Source organism: Mytilus galloprovincialis, chromosome 9 (assembly GCF_965363235.1).
Source record: "Mytilus galloprovincialis chromosome 9, xbMytGall1.hap1.1, whole genome shotgun sequence".
Lineage (NCBI taxonomy): Eukaryota > Metazoa > Mollusca > Bivalvia > Mytilida > Mytilidae > Mytilus > Mytilus galloprovincialis.
The window spans coordinates 13,442,684-13,449,225 of NC_134846.1; positions in this window are offsets into that span (position 1 = coordinate 13,442,684).

Below are 6,542 nucleotides of genomic sequence, written 5' to 3' on the forward strand. Positions count from 1 at the left end.
CAGGGTAAAATTGTTTATCTGGTAAACTGCATTCGGACTAAACTGAATATCTGGTAAACTTCATTCAGTATAAACTGGACATCTGGTAAACTGCATTCGGCCAAAACTTGAAATCTGGTAAACTGCATTTAGTATAAACTGGACATCTGGTAAAGTTCATTCAATATAAACTGGATATCTGGTTAACTGCATTCAGTATAAACTGGACATCTGGTAAAGTTCATTCAATATAAACTGGATATCTGGTTAACTGCATTCAGTATAAACTCGACATCTGTTTACTGCATTCAGTTAAAACTGGATATCTGGTAAAGTTCATTCAATATAAACTGGATATCTGCTGAACTGCATTCAATATAAACTGAAAATCTGGTAAACTGCATTCAGTATAAAATGGACATCTGATAAAGATCGTTCAGTATAAACTGGACATCTGGTAAACTGCATTCAGTATAAAGTGGACACCTAGTTATCTGCATTCGGTTTAAACTAGATATCTGGTAAAGTTCATTCAGTATAAACTGGATATCTGGTTAATTACATTCAGTATAAACTGCATATCTGGTAAATGCATTCAGTGTAAACTGGATATCTGGTAAACTGTATTAAGTATAAACTTGCTATCTGGTAAACTGCATTCAGTATAAACTGACATCTGGTAAAGTTCATTCAGTATAAACTGGATATCTGGTTAACTGCATTCAGTATAAACTGGACATCTGGTAAACTTCATTCAGCCTAAACTGGACATCTGGTTAACTGCATTAAGTATAAATTAGACATCTGGTAAAGTTCATTCAGTATAAACTGTATATCTGGTAAACTGCATTCAGTATAAACGGGACATCTGATAAAGTGCATTCAGTATAAACTGGACATCTGGTAAACTGCATTAGGCTTAAACTGGATATCTGGTAAACTGCATTCAATATAAACTGGACATCTGGTAAACTGCATTCAGCATAAACTGAATATCTGATTAACTGCATTCAATATAAACTGGACATCTGGTTAACTGCATTCAGTATAAACTGGATATCTGGTAAACTGCATACAGCCAGTATATACTGGAAATCGGGTAAATTGCATTCAGTATAAAATGGACATCTGGTAAACTGCATTCAATATAAACTGGATATCTGGTAAACTGCATTCAGCATCAACTGGATATCTGGTAAACTGCATTCAGTATAAACTGGATATCTGGTAGACTGCATTCAGCCAGCATAAACTGGAAATCTGGTAAACTGCATTCAGTATAAAATGGACATCTGATAAACTGCATTCAGTTTAAACTGGATATCTGATAAAGATCGTTCAGTATAAACTGGACATCTGGTAAACTGCATTCAGTATAAACTGGACATCTGGTAAACTTCATTCAGCCTAAACTGGACATCTGGTTAACTGCATTCAGTATAAAAATTAGACATCTGGTAAAGTTCATTCAGTATAAACTGTATATCTGGTAAACTGCATTCAGTATAAACGGGACATCTGATAAACTGCATTCAGTATAAACTGGACATCTGGTAAACTGCATTAGGCTTAAACTGGATATCTGGTAAACTGCATTCAATATAAACTGGACATCTGGTAAACTGCATTCAGCAAAAACTGAATATCTGGTTAACTGCATTCAATATAAACTGGACATCTGGTTAACTGCATTCAGTATAAACTGGATATCTGGTAAACTGCATACAGCCAGTATATACTGGAAATCGGGTAAATTGCATTCAGTATAAAATGGACATCTGGTAAACTGCATTCAATATAAACTGGATATCTGGTAAACTGCATTCAGCATCAACTGGATATCTGGTAAACTGCATTCAGTATAAACTGGATATCTGGTAGACTGCATTCAGCCAGCATAAACTGGAAATCTGGTAAACTGCATTCAGTATAAAATGGACATCTGATAAACTGCATTCAGTTTAAACTGGATATCTGATAAAGATCGTTCAGTATAAACTGGACATCTGGTAAACTGCATTCAGTATAAAGTGGACATCTAGTTATCTGCATTCGGTTTAAACTACTAGTAGATATCTGGTAAAGTTCATTCAGTATAAACTGCATATCTGGTAAATGCATTCAGTGTAAACTGTATATCTGGTAAACTGTATTAAGTATAAATTTGCTATCTGGTAAACTGCATTCAGTATAAAATGGACATCTGGTAAAGTTCATTCAGTATAAACTGGATATCTGGTTAACTGCATTCAGTATAAACTGGACATCTGGTAAACTGCATTCAGCCTAAACTGGACATCTGGTTAACTGCATTCAGTATAAACTAGACATCTGGTAAAGTTCATTCAGTATAAACTGTATATCTGGTAAACTGCATTCAGTATAAACGGGACATCTGATAAACTGCATTCAGTATAAACTGGACATCTGGTAAACTGCATTAGGCTTAAACTGGATATCTGGTAAACTGCATTCAATATAAACTGGACATCTGGTAAACTGCATTCAGCATAAACTGGATATCTGGTTAACTGCATTCAATATAAACTGGACATCTGGTTAACTGCATTCAGTATAAACTGGATATCTGGTAAACTGCATACAGCCAGCATATACTGGAAATCGGGTAAATTGCATTCAGTATAAAATGGACATCTGGTAAACTGCATTCAATATAAACTGGATATCTGGTAAACTGCATTCAGCATAAACTGGATATCTGGTAAACTGCATTCAGTATAAACTGGATATCTGGTAGACTGCATTCAGCCAGCCTAAACTGGAAATCTGGTAAACTGCATTCAATATAAACTGGACATCTGGTAAAGTTCATCCAGTATAAACTGGATATCTGGTTAACTGCATTTAGTATAAACTGGACATCTGGTAAACTGCATTCGGACTAATAAACTGAATATCTGGTAAACTGCATTCAGTATAAACTCGACATCTGGTAAACTGCATTCGGCCAAAACTTGAAATCTGGTAAACTGCATTTAGTATAAACTGGACATCTGGTAAAGTTCATTCAATATAAACTGGACATCTGGTTAACTGCATTTAGTATAAACTGGATATCTGGTTAACTGCATTCAGTATAAACTGGACATCTGGTAAACTGCATTCGGACTAAACTGAATATCTGGTAAACTGCATTCAGTATAAACTCGACATCTGGTAAACTGCATTCGGCCAAAACTTGAAATCTGGTAAACTGCATTTAGTATAAACTGGACATCTGGTAAAGTTCATTCAATATAAACTGGATATCTGGTTAACTGCATTCAGTATAAACTGGACATCTGGTAAAGTTCATTCAATATAAACTGGATATCTGGTTAACTGCATTCAGTATAAACTCGACATCTGTTTACTGCATTCAGTTTAAACTGGATATCTGGTAAAGTTCATTCAGTATAAACTGGATATCTGCTGAACTGCATTCAATATAAACTGAAAATCTGGTAAACTGCATTCAGTATAAAATGGACATCTGATAAACTGCATTCAGTTTAAACTGGATATCTGATAAAGATCGTTCAGTATAAACTGGACATCTGGTAAACTGCATTCAGTATAAAGTGGACATCTAGTTATCTGCATTCGGTTTAAACTAGACATCTGGTAAAGTTCATTCAGTATAAACTGGATATCTGGTTAACTGCATTCAGTATAAACTGGACATCTGGTAAACTGCATTCAGCCTAAACTGGACATCTGGTTAACTGCATTCAGTATAAACTAGACATCTGGTAAAGTTCATTCAGTATAAACTGTATATCTGGTAAACTGCATTCAGTATAAACGGGACATCTGATAAACTGCATTCAGTATAAACTGGACATCTGGTAAACTGCATTAGGCTTAAACTGGATATCTGGTAAACTGCATTCAATATAAACTGGACATCTGGTAAACTGCATTCAGCATAAACTGGATATCTGGTTAACTGCATTCAATATAAACTGGACATCTGGTTAACTGCATTCAGTATAAACTGGATATCTGGTAAACTGCATACAGCCAGCATATACTGGAAATCGGGTAAATTGCATTCAGTATAAAATGGACATCTGGTAAACTGCATTCAATATAAACTGGATATCTGGTAAACTGCATTCAGCATAAACTGGATATCTGGTAAACTGCATTCAGTATAAACTGGATATCTGGTAGACTGCATTCAGCCAGCCTAAACTGGAAATCTGGTAAACTGCATTCAATATAAACTGGACATCTGGTAAAGTTCATCCAGTATAAACTGGATATCTGGTTAACTGCATTTAGTATAAACTGGACATCTGGTAAACTGCATTTAGTATAAACTGGACATCTGGTAAACTGCATTCGGACTAATAAACTGAATATCTGGTAAACTGCATTCAGTATAAACTCGACATCTGGTAAACTGCATTCGGCCAAAACTTGAAATCTGGTAAACTGCATTTAGTATAAACTGGACATCTGGTAAAGTTCATTCAATATAAACTGGACATCTGGTTAACTGCATTCAGTATAAACTGGATATCTGGTTAACTGCATTCAGTATAAACTGGACATCTGGTAAACTGCATTCGGACTAAACTGAATATCTGGTAAACTGCATTCAGTATAAACTCGACATCTGGTAAACTGCATTCGGCCAAAACTTGAAATATGGTAAACTGCATTTAGTATAAACTGGACATCTGGTAAAGTTCATTCAATATAAACTGGATATCTGGTTAACTGCATTCAGTATAAACTGGACATCTGGTAAAGTTCATTCAATATAAACTGGATATCTGGTTAACTGCATTCAGTATAAACTCGACATCTGTTTACTGCATTCAGTTTAAACTGGATATCTGGTAAAGTTCATTCAGTATAAACTGGATATCTGCTGAACTGCATTCAATATAAACTGAATATCTGGTAAACTGCATTCAGTATAAAATGGACATCTGATCAACTGCATTCAGTTTAAACTGGATATCTGATAAAGATCGTTCAGTATAAACTGGACATCTGGTAAACTGCATTCAGTATAAAGTGGACATCTAGTTATCTGCATTCGGTTTAAACTAGATATCTGGTAAAGTTCATTCAGTATAAACTGGATATCTGGTTAACTACATTCAGTATAAACTGCATATCTGGTAAATGCATTCAATGTAAACTGGATATCTGGTAAACTGTATTAAGTATAAACTTGCTATCTGGTAAACTGCATTCAGTATAAACTGGATATCTGGTAAAGTTCATTCAGTATAAACTGGATATCTGGTTAACTGCATTCAGTATAAACTGGATATCTGGTAAACTTCATTCAGTATAAACTGGATATCTGGTTAACTGCATTCAGTATAAACTATATCTGGTAAACTGTATTAAGTATAAACCGGCTATCTGGTAAACTGCATTCAGTATAAACTGGACATCTGATAAAGTTCATTCAGTATAAACTGGATATCTGGTTAACTGTATTCATAATAAACTGGACATCTGGGTAAACTGCATTCGGACTAAACTGGATATCTGGTAAACTGCATTCAGTATAAACTGGACATCTGGTAAACTGCATTCAGCCTAAACTGGACATCTGGTTAACTGCATTCAGTATAAACTGGACATCTGGTAAAGTTCATTCAGTATAAACTGTATATCTGGTAAACTGTATTCAGTATAAACGGGACATCTGATAAACTGCATTCAGTATAAACTGGACATCTGGTAAACTGCATTAGGCTTAAACTGGATATCTGGTAAACTGCATTCAATATAAACTGGACATCTGGTAAACTGCATTCAGCATAAACTGGATATCTGGTTAACTGCATTCAATATAAACTGGACATCTGGTAAACTGCATTCAGTATAAACTGGATATCTGGTAAACTGCATACAGCCAGCATATACTGGAAATCGGGTAAATTGCATTCAGTATAAAATGGACATCTGGTAAACTGCATTCAATATAAACTGGATATCTGGTAAACTGCATTCAGCATAAACTGGATATCTGGTAAACTGCATTCAGTGTAAACTGGATATCTGGTAGACTGCATTCAGCCAGCATAAACTGGAAATCTGGTAAACTGCATTCAGTATAAAATGGACATCTGGTAACGATAGACTTTCTATGTTGTGATGTTACTTACACTCTTGGTTCAATCAAGGATGGAGGTAAGTACCTATTAAAACGTTTAACCCCGCTGCATTAATTTGCACCTATCCTAAGTCAGGAACCTGATGTTCAGTAGTTTTCATTTCTAGATGTGGTTCATAAGTGTTTCTCGTTTCTCGTTTTTAGCTCACCCGCTCAAAGGGCCAAGTGAGCTTTTCTCATCACTTTGCGTAATGTGTTTGTCGTCGTCCGTCGTCGTCCGTTGTCATTTACTTTTACAAAAAGTGGCTAAATATAGAACATAGGGGTAAAATGTAGATTTTGGCGTATATCTCTGAAACCAAAGCATTTAGACCAAATCTGACAGGGTAAAATTGTTTATCTGCTTTCGGCCTAAACTTGAAATCTGGTAAACTGCATTTAGTATAAACTGGACATCTGGTAAAGTTCATTCAAT